This window comes from Anolis carolinensis, chromosome 5 (assembly GCF_035594765.1).
Source record: "Anolis carolinensis isolate JA03-04 chromosome 5, rAnoCar3.1.pri, whole genome shotgun sequence".
In the NCBI taxonomy this organism is placed as follows: domain Eukaryota; kingdom Metazoa; phylum Chordata; class Lepidosauria; order Squamata; family Dactyloidae; genus Anolis; species Anolis carolinensis.
Window position 1 is genome coordinate 68984557 of NC_085845.1, and position 21704 is coordinate 69006260.

Genomic DNA, 21704 nt, shown 5'->3' on the forward strand with positions numbered 1-21704 from the left:
TTCAGTGGGACAAAAGAATACATTAGGACAACCATTTCAGTTAACCCTGAAGAATGTGTATCTTAGGGTGCATCTACAATATAGAATGAATGCACTTTGCCACCATTGCAACTGCTATGGCTCAGTGCTATGAAATCCTGTTAATTGTAGTCTGAGCCTTTCCTGGAAAACAGTTTAATTTTTTTTGAAAGGATGTCATAATGAAGAGGAAGCAGGCTTATTTCTGCTGCCCTGGAGACTAGGGGTGTGCAATTCGATTAAACCCTGTTCCGTTTTCATTGTCCAGATTTTAGTGACCCCCATCTGTTTTTTGGGAACCTCTGAATTCACTGGGGGGGGGGGGAGAGAGAGAGAGAGAGAGGAGAGAGGGAGAGGGAGAGAGAGAGAGAGAGAGAGAGAGAGAGAGAGAGAGAGAGAGAGAGAGAGAGAGAGAGAAAACAATTTTTCAGTTTGGCAACCAAAAGATCCGGGAAGATCTGGCCCATTGGTGGCAATGGGGAACTTACGGGGCTCCCCTTTCTGTTATGTTTAGGGCATTAGTCTTAAGAAGTCCTTGATTCTGGTGTCCTTCCCTTTAATCTCCTTCAGATAGCCCTGGGTTAAAGAATCAGTCTTAAGAAACCCCTGCTTCTAGCATCCTTTCCTTTAATCCAGTGGTTCTCAACCTGTAGGTCCCCAGATGTTTTGGCCTTCAACTCCCAGAAATCCTAACAGCTAATAAACTGGCTGGGATTTCTGGGAATTGTAGGCCAAAATACCTGGGGACCCACAGGTTAAGAACCACTGCTTTAATTTGCTTCAGATAGCCCTGGGTTAAACCATCAGCCTTAAGAAAGCCCTGCTTCTAGTGTCCTTCCCTTTAATCTCCTTCAGCTCCTGACTGGGGAAGAATTGAATTCTCCCTGTGGAGACTCAAGGGAGTCAGGCTATCCCCTCCCTTCAGTAAACCACCCCAATAACAAACACCCCCTCCCCAAATGTCTTTTCACAGCCCAAATGAAATTGCCAAAGGAAAAGATTGGAATTGAATCCAAAAGCATGATCCTAAGAGCAGCTAAGGCACTGAGATAGAATATGGAGCACTTGAGCGGCTTTCTTCTTCTGATCAGCTCAGGCAGGCAGCAGGGCTCACAGCCTCACAGGGAAACCTACTTCCCTCTCATGTAGCTGAAAGAAACTGAAGGCAGCAGTTTTTGGCAGCCACATGGTCATGGACTGTTGCAGCCAATAAAAAAATGGCAGTGGCGCCTTTGTTGTTCCAGCTGGCCAAAACAGCAGAACCGGTTGATCCAGCTGGAGCCCGTTTTTCAAAACAGATACATGCACAGTCCTACCGCAGACTAGGATTCAGAACAACAGGTTCAAATTACAGGAAAGGAGATCCCACCTGAACATTAGGAAGAACTTCCTGGCAGTTGGAGTTGTTCAGCAGTGGAGCTCTCTGCCACGGAGTGTGGTGGAAACTCTTTCCTTGGAGGTTTTTAAACAGAGGCTAGGGGCCATCTGTCAGGGGTACTTTGAATATGCTTTTACGGCATGGGAGGGAATTGGACTGGATGGCAGATATAGTCCCTTATAACTCTATGATTTTATGATTGAACTAATATGTTGTGCGTCTATTTTAAAGGTTTAATTAATTGTTTTGTTATATATTTTAATCTTGCAAATTATATTGTGTTTTATGTATATGTCAATTGTTTTTTAGGGCTTTGTCCCCATGAAGGGGCCCCAAGTCTCTTCGGGGAAATGGAGGCGGGGTATAAGAAATGTATTATTGTATGACACAATAATTTATTATTATTATTATTATTATTATTATTATTATTATTATTATTATTATTATTATTATTATTATTATATTATGACACAGCAAACAAGATAGATATGCTGGAATTTGTTTTACAAAATCACAAGTCGAACACTTCCCAAGTGTCTAGGACTGTGTGATGTATTTTCGGATGATGCGTGCAGATCCCAGTAGGGTGGCCTTTTGCAGCTGGCAGATCGTAATTTTGTCAATGTCTATTGTTTCCAAATGCTGGCTGAGATCTTTTGGCACAGCACCCAATGTGCCGATCACCACCGGGACCACCTGTACTGGTTTCTGCCAGAGTGTTTGAAGTTCAATCTTGAGGTCCTGATAGCGGCTGAGTTTTTCCTGTTGTTTTTCATCAATGCGACTGTCACCTGAACACTGCAGTGCCTGTTTTATAGAGACATTCGTTTGCGTCTCATTACGCCATGGACAACTAAATACCCAGGACGCTCTGGACAATTTTATGTAACCTTACTGCTCTCAGATACCATCTCGGCTGTGACATACAACGTTGCCAAGTTCTGCACGGCTGCAATTAAAATTCGGCAGAAGATGATTGAGAGCCAAAAGACTTAAGCATCTCCTACAGAGTATAGATGGGGAATCAGAAATAGACTGATAATTATAGTTCTAGACTGTTATTTACAGTTATGGTTACTTCCCCCCTCCCCCCGGTGTCATCCCCACTCCCTCCCTTGAGACTGCCCCAGAGGATCCTATGGGATTAGTTGAGCTTCAATAGTTACTTGTATGTGGTCTTTAGCCTAGATTTTAGATTGGTAAATAATTCAATTTTATAATAGTTTTTTAAAAAATTTTATTATAATTTTATTATTATTAATGAAGTCTAACATGGATGTACAGAACTGGGTACCCCCGTTACGAGCTGGTCATTGACCGTAATAAAAGTTTACTACTACTACTACTACTACTGTCACCTGGTACGGCAACATCAATGATCCAAACCTTTTTCTTTTCCACAACTGTGATGTCTGGTGTGTTGTGTTTCAGAACTTTGTCAGTCTGGATTCAGAAGTCCCACAATATCTTTGTGTGCTCATTTTCCAATACTTTTGCAGGTTTGTGATCCCACCAGTTCTTTGCTGCTGGAAAGTGGTACTTGAGGCATAAGTTCCAATGAATCATTTGTACCACATAGTTGTGTCTCTGTTTGTAGTCTGTGCGATTTTCTTACAGCAGCTGAGGATATGATCAATGGTTTCGTCAGCTTCCTTGCACAGTCTGCATTTTGGGTCATCAGCTGATTTTTCGTTCTTGGCCTTAATTGCATTGGTTCTGATGGCTTGCTCCTGGGTTGCAAGGATCAGGCCTTCTGTCTCCTTCTTCAGGGTCCCATTCGTGAGCCATAGCCAGGTCTTCTCCTTATCAGCTTTTCCTTCAATTTTGTCAAGGAACTTTCCATGCAATGTTTTGTTGTGCCAGCTGTCAGTTCTAGTTTGTAGTGCGTTTTTCTTGTACTGGTTTTTTGTCTGCTGTGTTTTGAGGAGTTTCTGATTTTTGACTTCAATCAAAGCAGGTTCTTCACTTCGCTTTACATATTCTGCAAGGGCATGTTCTTCTTCTTTGACTGCTTGTTTTACTTGTAAGAGTCCTCTGCCCCCTGATCTTCTAGGCAGATATAGCCAGTCAACATCACTGCGAGGGCGCAGTGAATGATGAATGGTCATGAGTTTTCTTGTTTTTCTGTCCAAATTGTCCAGTTCCATCTGTGTCCAGTTTATGATGCCAGAAGTATATCTTATGACAGGTATGGTCCAGGTGTTTATGGCCTTGATGGTGTTGCCTCCATTGAGCTTGCTTTTGAGAATTTTTCTGACCCTTTGTGTGTATTCTTTGCTGACCACAGTTTTCACATGTTCATACTTGATGTTGTCCAGCTGTAATATGCCCAGATATTTATAGGCCTCTGGCTGGTGACACTTTATTGTTTGGCCATTAGGCATATTATTGTTGTTGTTGCTGTTGTTGTTGTTGTTGTTGTTGTTACGTGTGCTGTTGCCTAATTAAACTACAAATCCCAGGATTCTATAGCATTGTGTAATGGTACGTAAAGTAGTTTCAAACTGCTTTATTGCTCTATTAGGGTGTTCTTAAGGTAATGTGACTAGGGCTTCATCTACACTGCCAATATAATGCAGTTTGAAATCACTTTATATAAGTGCAGACTCATATAATGTGGTCCAAGTCAGGTAAACTGCATTATATGAGTCTACACTGACTATATAATGGAGATTCTAGCTGCATTATATGGCAGTGTAGATGGACCCTAGGAATCAAAGGAAATTGAACTCTATTGCAATGGGTGGTTGGGAGAGAATTTCATTACAAAATTCCTTTTTCAGCAGAAGTTCCATGATTATATATATATATATATATATATATATATATATATATATTTGCCTTTAGCTTTTACAAATCTAATTAAAAATTACAAACAGAAGAATATGATAACAATGGACATTATTAGAATAACATCTATAAAATTGTCATAAAAATGTGTGTCTCCCCCTCTCAGCTTTTCATTCTTTGCCTAAATAATTGGTGTGAGAGGCATACAGCAGCTCAAGAAATAAAGCATAAAGTCTAAAAAGTAGATAATTTTGAAAATCAAAATGCTGCAGGCTCACATCATAATTCATGCTGTAGATCAAACATTCAGACTCTCCTGAAAAACATGAAATAGAAAATGGCACACTATTAAACCGTTCTCATAACAAAATCTCTCAAGAGATTGCAGGAAATGGCACATTAAATAAAGGCATTCTCCTATATTCTCATTTAACCTGCCTCCCAGTAATTCACCACCACAACATGTTTGGCAAAAATGATCACAGAGCTTTATTTACAATATCAAATGCAGAGCTGAAATGATGGTGGGGGAAGAGAGCAATAATTCTGCAGAATGTACTATTCTTACAGGAAAACCTCCATAGCAATTACAGGACACAGGCCTTTCATAGAGAAGGATGGAGTCAGACCCAAAAGCTAGGGTAGCCACATTGTATACTATGGAAACATTTCATTTCATCCATATAGGAACACACCCATTCCAGAACGGTAACAGAAACAGAACGGTAAATAAATCTATTGCTTAACCTACTTATCCGAAGGTGTTCAAGTAGCTTGCGTTTTAGTCAATGCAGAGCCATCTGAGCAGAAAGGGGAAAAAGAGATTGAATTTTGTCAGCTAGCACAAATCCCCAAGAAGAGCTTGTTCTGGCACTGTTGCTTATAAAACTTGAGTGCTGCTGTTACTCTTTAAAAAAACAAAACAAAAAAGAAAGCTTCAGTGGTATAAAGGGAAGTTTATGCATCTACCAAAGGATGTGTTGGCTCATATTGTTAGAGACATCAATGCATTGCATTTTGTCACTATGACAGCAGGGTATTATTATTATTATTATTATTATTATTATTATTATTATTATTATTATTATTATTATTATTACCACCCTGCTTTTTTCTCAGAATTGAAACCTAAAACAGCTCACATGAAACCCTCTGTCTTGTCCTGTAAAACCCTTCCATTTTAACCCACAGCATACCAAAGCGGGTTAACTGCCAGCTACAGAAAGATCTTGCTGACCGGAAGGTTAACAGTTCAAACTGTGAGTGGGGGGAGCTCCTGCCATAAGCCTAGCTTCTGCTTACCTTGCAGTTCAAAAACAGAAATTGTGAGTAGGTAAATAGGTACCACTTTTAGTGTGGGGGAAAAGGCACCCCTGAAAAACATGCCAGTAGTCTGATCAGAAAGGTATCTATGAACGATAAAGCTCCTCGGCATGGAATAATGGATCAACAGCACCTCCCCATGGCCAAGTCGAACACAGCCTCCAGATGAAGGAGATGGAAAAAAAAGGGATGCCTGCCTCTGTGAATGTACTGTTCTGTCTTTGTCAATTGTATAACAGCATTGAATGTTTGCCATATATGTACCTGTAATCTACTCTGAGTCTCTTCAGGGAGACAGAGTGGAATATAAAGTATATTATTATTATTATTATTATTATTATTATTATTATTATTATTTTAAAAGCCTCCAAAATAAAAACATTTTAGTCTGTTGCTAGAAGAACAAAAGGAGGGGATCATTGTGGTCTTGCTACAAAGGAAATTCATGAGTCAAGGGGCAGCCACCAAGAAGGTCCTTTCTCAAGTCCCCACCAACCACACTTCTGATGGCAATGGGACTGAAAAAAAGGCATTTCCTGATGATCTTGATAGTAGGCTTGATTATACAGGAAGGTGTGCTAAATAGCTTGGACCTGAACTGTACAGGGTTTGTCACAAGCACTTTGAACTGTGCCTAGGAACAAACTGGCAGCCAGTAAACCTGTTACAACAAGGGAATTGCATGCTGCCTGTAGCAGATGAGCACAGTTTATATTACAATCTAGCTGGAATTTGTTTATCTGCCATCTTGCAGCAGAATAGTGTTTTCCACTATTGAGTTGGGTTGGCTAAGGAATCATGTGCAAAACTAGTGAGTATTGTTTATTAGTTTGCTGTATACTGTCTAATATCCTTTGTCCATGAAAATAAGTCCTAACCGGAAAATAGTCCCTAGCATGATTTCTCAGGATGCTTGTAGTAACAAGCCCTATCCCAGAAATAAGCCCCGGTTAAGATCATCAGCCAGACGGATACATTTACTGATAGCATATCCATTGCAACATGCAACAAATGTATTGAATTATAAAATGATAATATTAATATATAATTTAGTATAAAGAAATAATAACCTTGACATCATATGATTACGGTGTTCTAGAAGAAGATGACATGACTGTATTTGAACAAATGTAGATTTTTGTACATGAATAAATAAATAAATATAGATTGTTGTACATGAAATAAGGCACTTCTAGAGAATAAGCTCTAATACATCTTTTGGAGCAAAAATTAATATAAGACCCGGTCTTGTTTTGAGGAAAAAATTGTAACATTAGCCCATTGATATTTTGGAAGACAGTTGTAGTTGCATCAGGGTCAGACTCACATATTTTGTTGTAGCAAAGGTAGAAAAAAATGTAGAACAAAAAGGTTATTTTTTTTAAAAAAAAGGATAGTGTCCCTTCCCATTCTACAAACAGATGGCTTATTCTACTGCACCTGCAAAACAAGGACTAGTTGGGTTAGGCCATGTTGTGTGTGATGCCTAGCTTTCTTCTCTAAGAACTTGCTGTTATTTCCCAAGCATCTGCTATGTGAAGTTCTTGTCTCAGGCTCCATGTAATGAAGTTTCAGAATATGGTTTAACCACACTGAACTGGATTATATGAGTCTACACTGCCATATAATGCAGTTCAATGCAGTTAAACTGGATTCCTAAACTGCATTGTATGGCAGTGTAGATGGGACCTCACTCTGCCTAATGTCAAGAGCTGACCTGGTTGTATTCACTTGGTCACAGAAATGTGACATTATTCAAAAGTTAATGCTGTTAATGTGGAAGGTAAATTATACACTTCCATACTGGTCCTATGGTAGATGTTGCACTTGATTAAGTAAATGTAATATAAATGAAGCATTAATATTTTAACACACATTTAATTCAATTAAGAAAATGTTCATCATGTTTCAGATTCACTTAAATGCAGCTATGATTAAATCATTTTCTATTGTTTAGGTGTGATTTGATCATAATTCACTGGGCTGGTCCTTACTCTGAAGTAATGCTGTGTGGATGCCCCAATGAAACAAAGAAATATAAACAAAAGTTACTTGGAATTTACTGAACACTAAAAGACAAAGACTATGCACTGTGTAAAGTTGTCCTAATTTCATTACTCATTTATTTTCATTATGAAACTCAGCTTTCACCTGGTAATTTATTCATTAGAATCACATTCATTTCATAAATTATTTGTTTTAGCTACATTCATTTCTTTACTTTCATTCATTTGTTTAAAGTTGTATTTTTGCTACTACCTGTGGAAACAATAATTATGGAGCTTATTTCTGTAGTCATAATTGCCAATAGCCTTTTTTTGCTTTATAATTTATTTGAGCATTATGATATCTTAATGGGTTTTGGGCTGAATGGTAGCTGCCACAGAAAGGGCATTACCTATGTCTGCTAATATTCCAATCCAAATGATGCTACATGACACAATGTCCAGATACGCTTAATAAAATGACAGCTGTAACTACAGAAATTAGCTCTACCACCAGTGGCTGAAGATAAGTCCCTTAAGCCCAAAGGAATGAATGAATGGACATGATTGAATGTGGTTCCTATTTTCAGATGAATGAAAATTGTAGAGTGGGAAAAACTACTCATATTTTCCCTTCATTACACAATAAATCTTTTGAGAATTATGAATGAATTAAGAATGCCAATTGAGAAAAATGAAAAAAATGAAAAGGCAATCACGTAACACAATATCCATATAACCACTTGTATCATTATATCAACCAAGGGGAAAAAACTCGTGTTTAGCCTGGTTCTTCCTTATCAAGTTAGGATGTTTGACAAAATTTGGATGACCTCTTAAGATGGCGCAGCTATCATATACCCGGAACCGAAGACTGGAGACCTTGGTACACTCCTTATATACCTGGGACGTTGTCCTCTTCCACCGAGCATGCAGCTTCGGGAGGGATACACAGGGAGCAGTGAGGGAGGAAGGGGACACCCGCCCAGCCAGCCAGATCCGCCAAATCAAGCCTGGCAATCAACGGGGTGACAGATGTCGCAGCCAGATAGTCCTCACATCCTCTTGAAACAGCAGTGAAGACAACCAATTCAGTGATTATTAATATCAAGAATGGGGGACCACTAGACCATGGCTCCCCCCTTCTACCCACAAACATCTTCTTGCGTTTTTATCTCTGATCATTGATCTGAAATACATTTACATCAGTACTCTAGAAACCTTCTACATAGAACTGAACTGAACTGGAATGAGCAAGTAGGAATGGTGTTGCATAGGATTCAGCTGTAGTTTGTAGAATGAAACCTTTTGCGTTGACATTAATTCCTGAGTAGATATTAATAGGAGGGAGCTCTGCTTGAAGACATGATGGAAAAATAATTGGAATGTAACCATTATATTTGGTCTGTGTTGTACTGACCCTTCCTCATGCTCTTAGTCCTACCCACTTCTGAATCTTCCTAAATTGGAGTTTGACCATCACAATTAAAAGGTTTCAATACTTTCAATTACATGCACATCTTGCTAAGTCATAATTTAGTAAATTGTCCTTTGGATTTACCCTTCTTCAGTTCTTATAATCAATGCATATAGAATGAACTCATTAAGAGATTATGGGGACCATGACTTTGACCAGTGTCCTGATGTTTACACATTTTACTTGAAGATCATAAAAAAGCCTGTCGACATAAACCTGACTTTTACAAGCCTTCTGGTAATGTCAAGAGACTACGATTCTATTACTTTCACTAGATCTCTTTAGAATTCGAGTTGAATGCAGTCTCTGCAAACAGCGGACATGACCTAACTCCTCTTCATGTGTTAATTCTATGCACATTTATTGTCAGAATAGCAAGCTTATTTTGCATAGATTGAACAATCACACAGCGGTGATAAAACCACAAAGCATTGCGTTCATCTCCAGCCTGCAGCCTCTTCAGTTAAGCACTCTTCAATTACATTAAATCAAATGTGTCTTTTTTTGTTTACTTTTGTATTTTCACTGGTTGCTCTTATTCCGTTCAACATAGCTTCCTTTATATGTGGTTGCTGCTGCTTCCCCCATTTGTTCAAGACAATTTACTGTTCTTTCCAATGTGATAAATAAAATGGAAAAAAAGTATCCCTTCAACAGCTGAAAGCAATCACTAACATTTCAAACAGGTAGCTGCCAAGATATAAAGCTGTGGCTCTGTAAAAGTGCAAGTCTACTCAGTCATTTGCTCATATTGTTAATGTTGTGTTGGAAATGTTTGTTTGTGATTAGCACAATCCTGAAGGTCCCTGTGGTGCTTTAAAAACAGAAACAAAAGACCTCACATTGAGAAACAAAGTGAGCACATGTACCACAGAGGTGTATATATGGGTGTGTCCATCAAACAATACTAAAATACCAGGTGCAGAGTATCAGTAATACACCACAGGAGTACTTCAGCAAATGGGGATTTAATTTTTAATCTTGTTTTTTTCTCACTCTGCAGCTGCAACCTGAAGTGCTCTCTACATAGACTGCAGGTAGGAATTAAGAAAAATAATATCAAAGGGAGATCTCCCTGCCATATAGAAGCTTACCAGGTCTTATTGAAATCACAACTAGGAGAATAAGACCAAATGTATTTTCCAAATACGTTGAGCTCCAATGGTTTTTGTCTTACTACAATAGATAACTCTGATTAAAAAGCCATTTTTTTAAAAACTGGATGGTCTTCACACAACCTCTAAGGGCCATTTTTGTGTCTATACACTTTGTGGATTTCTTTGTGATGGAAATGTAACAGAACACAGCACTTAAAAGAGTTAAAGATGTCTTGGGATACATCTATACTGTAGAATTAATGCCATGACTCACCAGGCTCAGTCTCACGGAAGCCTGGGAGTTGTATTTGCATATGCATACATAAAGACATATCATGTGTTTCTTAGATACTTTCTACACATAACCTGGGTTTTTATGCACAATGTTTATACACTGAACCATCAGAAAGTAAAGGTGTCTCTACCTCCGCTACCTGTGTGGACAATTTCAGATGTTGGAATTCTAGATAAATTATGCACTACCTATACAACCAGCGTGATTTGCTTATCAGTTCCATTGTTTCTGCCTAGTTCAGTATTCCACTGCAAGTTTGTGTTGTTGCACAAAGTTATCTATCTGTAGTATAGCATCTCATCGATAGGACTGTAAAGAGAGAGAAGTGTAAAATGGAAAAGTAGGGTATAAAATATAAAAATCTTGTTAGCGGTTGGCTTTAATGATGTGCCATCTTCACCCTGAGTAGATCCTGGCTTAGGACAGGGAACAAAGCTTTAGGAAATGTGCAAATATGTCTTTCTTCAAATATTAAGCAATGTCCAGCTGGAATACGATTCCCAAGATGGACACCTATACCAGTACAGATGGAAAGCAAAAAGTCATCCCAAAGAAGCAATAGAATGAGGAGAGAAATATAAATGGGGTATCCTTTCCCAGTTGCTTTCAGTTAATTCACCTGCTGTGACTGTTAACCGTTGACCTGCTATTTCTTTTCCTTCATTGTTGTTCTGTGATTGCTTAGACAGTTCCATATCATTTTATTAAAATGAATGCAAAAATTCCATTTTATTCTTTTATCCTCATGTCAGCCACCTAGCCCTCAAATTAAGTGTGTGCTGACATAAAAATAAAATCTTTGTCATTTCTCTGCCACTGTCAATATGTCAGGGGATTCGATGGCAATTTGCTTATTATTGCTATCTATTCTAAATCCATATATGCCATGCTTATCTTGCAATGGAAAGAGAGAACAAAATGATGGGGATATTACTGCTAAATCGGCATAAAGGAACTAATTTAAAATAGCATTAACAAAAAATGTCTACTGTATTTTTCTCTTCAAGACCAACTAAGCAAAGAAAGGGTGAAACATATAGCAATTTCCTTCTGAAATGTTCTAGATGTATTGTTAAGATTATAATATACTAAATAATACAAATTACAATCTTAACTAAATAATATAGTTAGATTTTAAACTATTTTGCACCTGTGTAAGTATTTTTGCAGAGGCTTGAAATAGCAAATACATAAAAAAAGTTTGTAGTTTTGTTATCAATACCATTGTGCCTAGGTAAAACTGTGTTACATTAAGTTTGTTTTTAATTGTCTTAATTTTCTTTTAATTCCAGTAATACAAAGTTTGTGACATGGTATGGTATGGGCTATAGTATTAGTTGGGTCTATTTTTATAATAACTCTCAAGTAGAGAGGAAATCTCATCAAGTGGGGCAGAAAAGACAGAAGGTATCTATTGCCCCGAGAAAGCTCAGCAAAGATGCAGAGACATTTTCAAATGGCCTTTTGATACAGTTATTGAACATGGAAGTCACTGAAAGTGCAGAACGTACTCACTGTTTCTGCTCCATCTATTATTTGAAGGTGTGAAAAGAGTCTACATAAAGAGTGTGGGAAAAGGTTGCTTGAAAAGTTGGATTGCGTCTTTCATTTTTGGCTATTTTTTTGCTATGGCTGCTGGGAACTGTAATCCAAAAACATCTGGGGAGTCCCTTATTTCCCACCCCTGAATTACTTTGGTGCACTTGCAGATAGTGCTCTGTTGAATGTATAGTAGTTGAAAACATGGGCATGACCCCCTTTTTCCTTGTCCACAAATTCAGGGCATATTGCTTGAGGGTTCTGGGAATTGTAGTCAGAACTAACAACCTATTCAATTTCTGGGAGCCTGACTTACTAACGTGTAACATATAATCTTCTGTAAAATTGCTTGTTTGCAAAATTCCTTCTTGCCAAAAAATCTTGTAGCACTATTGAGACTAAGTGAAAGATGTTGGTTGCATGAGCTTTCAAAGGCTTAAGTCTACTTTTTCAGATGTCTACAAATGCTTATGCTACCAACTTATGTCTCTCAGTCTCAAAGGTGCTACAATATTCCTTTCAATATTGATATTCCAACTAACACAGCTATGTCTTTGTTTCTTCTTAGCATGTATCCAGCTTTTATATTTACAAATACTCAAAAGAGCTTATAAGCAAAATGAAAACAATAGCAAATGATAAAAAAGAATTGTATTAGCTAAAAACAGAGTAATCTAAAATACAACACAACTATTCATAAATTAAAGTATTCCTCTCCAAATGGAAGCAGAAAGATAGACTTCTGTAGAAGAGGGTGAGTAGGGCAGCATAAGGTGATCATTCCCATATTTTAAAATATGCATATGGACATATTACATGAAGGTACATCAATACTGTATTAAACCACTGACATAAGCCATAACCCACACCCATTTCAAAACGAAATGCTGCTGTTGGAGCCTAGACTTCCATTTTCAGTTATCTTAGGAGATAAAAGCAGCTTGCAGAATGTCTAATTATACCAATTTAGCAACATCAGTAGACCATAAATTTAACAGAAGGAAGAACGAGGAAGAACTTTTAAATGATCCAGTTTTATATGATTGTATTCCATTCACCTCATAAACAATATTGCACTGGGTATTGTCTTCTAAAATGTGTGCTCACTGATGTAGGTAGGACATCTCTGTGACCCTATCTTGGAAAAAGGCTGAATAAAAATAAGGTAAGTAAATATTTTTTTAAACCCTCTCACTTCTACAGGAGGTGTTTACTAGAGATGTGCGTGAAAAGTTTTCCTTTTTTCCCTTTGTGCTATCATATAGTTTTGACTGTTCGGCTACACAAAACGAATGAGGACATTTTTGTAGGAAATGAGAAGTGACACGAAAATGAAAGTTGCACAGTCATCCTGCTTGCTTTCTTTTTCCTATCATTTCAGCTCCGTAATAATAAGCAGGTACTGACAGAGGGCTGCTTTCCCATTACAACTGATTGTACCAATGAGTGTTAATAATAATAATATTGTTAATAACAATAGTACTCTGGGGAAGACCCAAACATTTTAAAAGTTGGTAGGCTAAAAGGGGTCGAAATGCCCTCCGTGTGTGGTGATTTTCACCCCTCTAGCCTAAAAAATGAGCGCGGGAGGGGGGGGGTGAGCCTCGGAAAACCTCCCATTGCAGCCAATGGTCTGAAAATTTTCGGTTTCTTCGTAAACCAGACAAAAATTCTGTTTGTATGGGTGTCCCTTTGTCATTTGTGGGAACAAATACAAAAATGAGATGAAATAAATGAAAATACACAAAATGAACAACAATTCCATACAAAAGCACAACACTGGTGTTTACTATATATATACTCATATACAAGTCTAGAAAACCTGGGTCAGCTTATCCATGGATCAATATAAGTACTGTATCTTAACTCTTATCAATGAAGAAACCATCCCCTTTTCTGACTAGAGTAGCAATTTGCGAGAACATAACTGTCCCATGAAAATCTTTAAAAAGTACCAGTGCTCTTTCACTTCTTGGTCTTATGAGGGGAAGCATAAAAAATGCCACTGTCATCGTCATTTTCTCACCCAGGCATTATAAAAGTCCCGAAGTGGCACCATGGCACAGAGAGAAGAGAGGTCAGTGCTTCTTTTAGATTTTCCCAGGATGGAACAAGCTTTTATTCCCCACTCTGTTTAGAGATGGATATGATTCCTTTTTAAATGAGACTTACTGTATCATAACTGTTCTCAAACAAGGAACTATCATCTCTGAATGGAATGGGAAAAGGGGTTTTTTAAAAACCTGGGAATGAATATATTGGCATCGACAACCAGGGGCAGCTGACCCCATGAGAAAGTGTTGGTGCTTTCCCTTCTCTGTGGAACAACTCTTTACTTATTCATGGGTCATGCCAAACTCTGTAATTTTGGCCTCCAAACCTGCCCTTGATATATGGATTTGACATATACACCAGTATATATGGTATATTCTGGGGTGTTAAATTATCCTTGAAAACTTTCCTTATTGTTTGCTTTGAAAAACCTTATCACATTAGGATATAATCTGTTTGTATCACTATAGGTCTCATACTTCTAAAGGATTGGATGCATACTGTATTCAGATAACATGCATACTCTTCCCATCATACCTGATTATTACAGTCTTACAATTTGAAAATACTGTGCTTTGACTCATCACACCATGGAAGGCTGGCTCCCTCCAATCCATTGAAATGCTTTCCTACATAAAGGGTAATAGAAAATACAAAGAATTGAATCAGACTATCCTTATGCTCAAACAAATAGAATAAACAATAACGATAATGTACGACTGTTCCCGGAGGGAGGGAGTAAAAGGAAGGGGGAGGAGAAAACAGTGAAATAGGGATGAATATAAGTAGGAGACAAGTATGGAATTAATAAGGTGCGGACACCAGGAGGGGTGAGTATATGTGGAATATATATATATATATATATATATATATATATATATATATATATACACACACACACAAACACACATATATAATAAACTTTATTTATATTCCACCACCATCTCCCTGAAGGGCCTTGGGCAGTTTCTAAAGGCACTCCAGGGTGCACATATAACATACAGCAGGTGAAAAAAGGTACATAAGTATAAAACAAGTCACATAAAATTATAACGACAACCCCTGTCAACACATATAACGTATAATCAAAATAATGCAATTTTTAAAACTTCAGTAGATGAAACTAGCTGCCATCAATTCACAAAGTGCCGTGTCAACTTCATATGGGCCCATTCAGCCTATTTGAGGTCAAAAGCCTGTTTAAACACCCATGTTTCCTTGCTGGAATGGAAGAGTTGAAGGGTGGGGACTAATCTAATCTCTTTTGGGATGATATTCCAGAGCCGGGAAGCCACCACAGAAAAGGCTCTCTCTCGTCTCCACCAACAGCGCTTGAGACTATGGTGGGACTGAGAGAATGGTCTCTCCTGTTGATCTCAGATCTCAAAATGCTGGTTTGTAAAAAGAGATGTGGTTATGAAATAGGTTGGACCTGAAGCATATAGGGCTTTATAGGTAATAACCTTCACCTTGAATTATTGGCAAGATTTGTTTAGAAGAGGTTTGCCATTGCCTTCCTCTGAGAACATGATTTGCCTGCAGTCACCCACAGGCTTTCATAGCTGAGTTGAACCCTGGCCCCCAGAGTCATAATCCAATAGTCAGTGTCTTTTCTTTAATGCTGTAGGTTAGTTTTTCTGATGTATTAATAATATTAGCTCTCCTATAATATAACTAGATTCAATGCAGCATGTGATCTTTGCAGATAAACATCAGCTCAGTCTAAATATAGTATCCTAAGGATTGTACATGAATGAGATCTTTGACTTATGAAATTAAACAGAATGGATGGGAATGTAGTGACAATTCTGCAGTTCATACCTAGCTACTACCATCATAATCAGAAATTTTGGTCATCAATATATACAGTAGAGTCTCACTAATCCAAGCCTCGCTTATCCAAGCCTCTGGATAATCCAAGCCATTTTTGTAGTCAATGTTTCCAATATATCGTGATATTTTGGTGCTAAATTCATAAATACAGTAATTACAACATAACATTACTGCGTATTGAACTACTTTTTCTGTCAAATTTGTTGTATAACATGAAGTTTTGGTGCTTAATTTGTAAAATCATAACCTAATTTGATGTTTAATAGGCTTTTCCTTGATCAGTCCTTATAATCCAAGATATTCGCTTATCCAAGCTTCTGCCGGCCTGTTTAGCTTGGATTAGTGAGACTCTACTGTACTTGCCTCTTGAATGGATAAGGGGGGAAAACTAACCTGTTGTTAGATATATGTCACTTGGTCAATCCAATCAAAGAAAATGCTGTCAGTCACAAAGACCATAAAATATATCAAAATTCTCTTGTCTGTGTGAAGGAGGTTCTATGGCAAGCACATGCACATGCACACAGTGGGTCTGACCCAAGACATCTTGCTACCTAGGGTGAAATCCAGAACAATATTCATAAAAGCCTACTGGATTGACACTTGAAGCCTAATTCAGCACTGGGAATCAGGCTTCTGAGGATAAGAACATGTTCAAGGGGTATAAAACACCTTGCATAACATACACAGCTCTGTTTTCCAAAAGACAGAACTATCCAGAGGGTTGGGACAAAAAGAAAAACTAGGAGAATGCCCATGTTGCTCATGGTCATCTGCCACTCAAAGTGGTTGCCTCATTCTGCCCAATGGTGGTGCCATCTTTCTCCACATGTGCTGCAGGTTGTCCACATGTTATTTGACTTCTCTGGATTCTTTCTAAGGATTCTTTCTGTAAGAGGTGAACATGTATTGCCATTGCCCTTTTAAAAGAATACCCCATTTGTCACTGCAAAGCAAAACACTAAATCAATTGCAACCCTAATGATTGACCCTGTACTGATCAAAACTCATGCTGTTGCTAAGAAAAATTAAGAATAAAATTAAATCGATGCCCAAGTTCCTAATGTAGCTAGTCTCAGCTGAACTTTTTAACTGAAGTCATTATTTTTCTTCTCACCCATTTCATTATTTATTTACCCACAGAAAGATTGGTGACCTTTATTGTCAGGCCAGCTCATTGACAATGGCAGCATGAAAAAAAAAGTGCTGGGCCACTGCACAGACTTCACACCAGACATATAATAAATTCCATCATTTTGTTCTTGTTTTCCAAGACAAATCAATATGACATTGTTGCATCCTAGCATGGTAAAATGAAATCAGGATCCCAGGATTCAAAAATTACAGAAATATAAGGAAGACAAATATAGTGGCAGCCAGGTGTATTTTATCAGCTTCATTTATGGCAGTCAATCAGCATAGTATAATTGATTTAAATGCTTATGTCAAAGAGGGGTTGGTGGTTTCCATATTAGTCTGGATTTCAGTGTGAACTTTGAAAGAAATATGTAACATGCTGGACCTATTATGTTCAGGCTAGATCTGGCACTTTGTCTAGTTCCTTTAACATTCATACCAAAATCCAAAATGTATTAACTACCACATTGCTGCAATTGCATGAACTTCCTATGGATGGGTGCTATCATTATTGCTTGTCGGTAGAAGAGACAGAAACAATGGATCAATGATACTCTATAAACATTTGTGCCAGATATTATTAGTCTTTTGCAGACAAAAACTGAGTTGTAACATCTTCAATGTAGAGGCATTTTATGGATTTAAAGATATTCTGTTCATTTGAAAATAAAAGAGGAACACTTCATTGCCAAAGGTATACATAAAAACAGTATGACGTAACTCTAAAAATTAAACTAAGACCCAAATCTCTGACCTTTTTGTGCTTGGTTGTTCTACAGTGACCTTGTATTTGATGGTATTGTAAAATGGCAGGTTATTTTGAAATATGACTGTGCAGGTGCATGTTTTAACCATGGTGAAGAAGCTGACCTGACATGTATCACTGGGACCTAGATACAAGAGCTAAGTTGACCTGATGTCACCATGCTGTGTCTACCAATATTCTGTGTAGCTCCAGGGCAGACTGGGGCGAAATGTGGTGTGTCCACTAAATATCCATCTCTATTATCAAAAAATCATTTTGTTCAGGAGACATGGGGCTTTGTATTAGCTGTTTGGTCTTGGATTCTGTTGCAGAGGAAATTTCTTAAGGCTATCTGAAAGCAGGAAACTAGTAGAGCAGGAACCTAGTACTTCTGTGTGAAATGTTTACTTCTTTGTTTCCTTTCTGGTAGTAGTTGACAAGTGTCAGTGGAAAAGTGAATCTACTCTAGTTTTTAGTCTGAACTTTCAGGTTGCTTTCCTCGATGCTGAACCACTCAAATAGGTTCAGCGCTTTGTATAGCTCATTTAAATTTAAAACTAAAACACAGAGTGTATTGAAATTGGCTGCCTCTGGCTAATCTCATTTCTTTCTACAGTTAACATGACATTATTGTTGTTAGGGTAGGAGAGGTTAGTCATAAGGATGCAAATGTTTTTTTCCTGTCCTAGTTTCCCTTTTTATCCATTAAAAATGTATTTTCCTCCCAAAATACTCAATAGCCCCCCAATTTTACCTGGATGATCTGTCTAATATTTTTCTTCCAACTCCAGAATTCTCTTTTGTTTAAAAAGAATATTTTATATTTATGTGAAGATAAAAGAAATCAAAGAACGTCTTATTATAACTTTAAATGAGTCTGATAAAGTATTTACATTACTGAACTCCAAAGAACTACCTCTCCTTTCCCCTACTTTTTAATGTCATATTCTTACTTTAAACAAAATTAAAAATACAGACAGGAAAAAAGACAAAAACACATAACAGTAAAACAAGAACACTAATTAAGGAAAATTGAAACTCACTGATTACAGACATTCAAATGTTGTGGCAAGCTTGTGGCACAATTAGAAGAAAATAGTCTTCAAAGAACTTTACTAACTCCTGAGAAAGATTGTATGTATATGTTATATAGAAAACCACAAAATGAAAAGCTTATATGAATCTGCACTTAATTGGCATTTTCTGTATAGTGAGATTCGGAGTGAGGAAATCATATCATGATAGAAAACTTATTTGCATTCCCTGTAACTTTTAATAACATATTGGGAAAGATCTTGATATCTTCATTTGTTTTAATAAATATTTATATTCCGTCTCATCACAGTAGATGTTAGGATAGGGTACAGAGAGCAAATCAACTATAGGAACCATTCAAAACAATTTAAAATTACCTAAAACAATCTGAGTGGCCCACAACTTTTTTATTTAACATTGTGTCCAACAGACACTATATCAAAGCTCTCTGTAGTCTAAAACAATTCAATTTGTCTGAAACAGTTTAAACAGCCTAAAAAGTTGAATTAAAACAATGCTCATAGTGAAAATCACATCAGATCTCTAGAACCAGGATTCCTAAACATCAAACACTATAGTGCAATGTCACTTTTTACTTCAACATAGAAATGAGACTACTTTATCTTAGCACTATTGCATCAATTTTTAAAATAAATTAATTGCAAGTAGTATTTTCCTGATCAAGCACAGTTAGCCCTGGATACTACTAGGATGAGAGACTGGCAACAAAAAATATCTGGTGCTGTGGGTTGCATTTCTGAGGAAAGAACTGACAAAACCACTACTGAATGTCCTTTGCCTCAGTAAACCCTATGAAATTCATGAGTCACCATAAGTCAACTTGAAGGCACACACATACAAACACAAAGACACAATATTTTTCTAATGTGATGATATGCACAATTCAATTTCTCCATTCTTGTTGACTGTAGATGACCTGATGATCAAGTTCATTCTTAAATGGAGCTAGACTAGACTCTAGCTAGACTCTAGCCCAGGGCAAACTTCAGCCCTCCAGGTATTTTGGACTCCAACTTTCTGACACACTGTTAGAAATTGTGGGAGTAGTAGTGCAAACCTCCTATGCTAGCATGTGTCAAAGTCTAGAAGCTGAAATCCTATTGTGCTCATAATACACTTAAATTGAAGTAATTTTAAATGAATGTTTTTATAATTGATGTTTTAACTATTTGTTTTAATTGTAAGTTATTAAAATTGTTGTGTTTAGCATCTAATGGTTGCTGGTTGTAAGGCTGCCCTGAGTTCCCCCCCTCCCAGGGTGGTGGTGGTAGTGGTGAGAAGAACAGGCTATAAATGTGTGTGTGTGTGTGTGTGTGTGTGTGTGTGTGTGTGTGTATAGGCTGGTAGTTAAAAATCCAGGGCCTAGAAAGATCTGGGCATATTGAAAAGTCATTCAGTACAGAAATTTGACAGTTTCTACATAATAGTCTTCTAACACATTTTGGAGATGACCCTGAGATGAATGTATTATAAGCAGTAAGAGAAAAAAATAAGTCTGTGAAGAAATCTACCATAGATGCTTTGGGATTTTTTTTAATGTATGTTTGTAATTGCTTTGAGACAGAATACCTCAAATGATTCCACTTGTGCCCCTTATCGATGTGATTAGATCTACTAATAAACCAAAAGTCCTATACCAAGTTGGCTATCGTCCTCAGTAAGTTGGGAAGGACAATCATAAAATCTTCGAATTTGGTAAATCACATCAAATTACTGCTGAATTAAAAACTCATTTAAGGAACTTGTTGTTTGAGACTCTAAAATGTTCTGATCAAATAGTCTTAATGCCTTTCTTTTCCCAGCCTGTAATTCACAGCGGACTAATTAAATAGGCCAAAGATGTGAATTTCCCAGATTTAATAAGTCAGTACATTCTCATTGTTTCTAGGATAATGATTTGTGTGTGCCTTTGATAACTTGCTGTAACCTGGTTACCACATTCTTCGGGAAATCTTCTGAACTTCTTGGCTACTAATCCATATAATGACATTACTGCTGGGAAACTTATGACTGGAGATAATTTGCCATTTCCCCCTCAAGTATTTGATTAAATACCTTTTATGGATGGAATGGCTTGCCTCTCTCCCCAACATAATTAGGATGATCTGTGATTAAAAAAACACTTTAGGTTGGTTTTAATTTCTATCCAATGCCTATTTAAACTAATAATTTTCATACAATGTTGAAATATGAAAGCTATCAGACAAACCTGGCTAATGAAAGTTTAATAGTAGTGTAAATTCCTTTCAGAGTTGCAGAACTGGGGCCCATTTACACTAAACTATAATAGCACTATTATTCCACTTCAACTGCCATGGTTCCAACCTATGAAATACTGAAATTTGTAGCTTGGTGAGCCACTGCAGTACTCTGGCTGAGAATTCTAAATGCCCTTCTCTACACGCGAATTCTAGGATTCCATTGACCTGAAAAACTATACTGAAACAGTTGAAAAGATATTAAGCAAACTGTTTCTTCATCTTCCTGTTTGATCCCACTGCTGAAATACTTCCAAGTCATTATGAAGGACAAGACCTTGTCTGATTTTGGATGCTATGCAGCTCTGGTAAATAAGTACTTGTAAAGGAGACCATTAATGAATAGCAGGTACAATATGCTATATTTCAGAGGATGGAATTGGCAAACTACCTCTGAGTATTCCTTGCCTATGAAAACTCTATGAAATCCATGTTGCTATAAATTACAGGCAACATCAAGACACATACATACATACAGAGGAAAAGTGAGAAATATGAGTGTAGTTCTCCACCATGTCTGTAACTTCACTCACTCAAGCCAGTCTTTCCTCTATTTTCTATTTAACATTTCATTTCTCCTTTTTTAAAAAAAACAAACCCTTGAAATGGCATTGGGTCAATTTTTGCTATTTTATTTTTAAATCTCTGAGTTTGTTTAGACTGAGAATGTTGTAAATCAGTCACCAGAGGCTGATGGTTTCACTCAGTGGTTCTCAACCTG

At 37.3% G+C, this 21704-nt stretch overlaps 1 long non-coding RNA gene across 1 annotated transcript in view; it reads left to right on the forward strand.

The window, feature by feature from the left end:
• Positions 1-9907: 9907 nt before the first annotated feature.
• LOC103278995 (uncharacterized) overlaps positions 9908-21704 on the forward strand; it is a 137607-nt gene continuing 125810 nt past the window's right edge. The window contains exon 1 of the long non-coding RNA XR_506466.3: positions 9908-10008. This is a non-coding gene — a long non-coding RNA (uncharacterized LOC103278995). The remainder of the gene's footprint in view (positions 10009-21704) is intronic.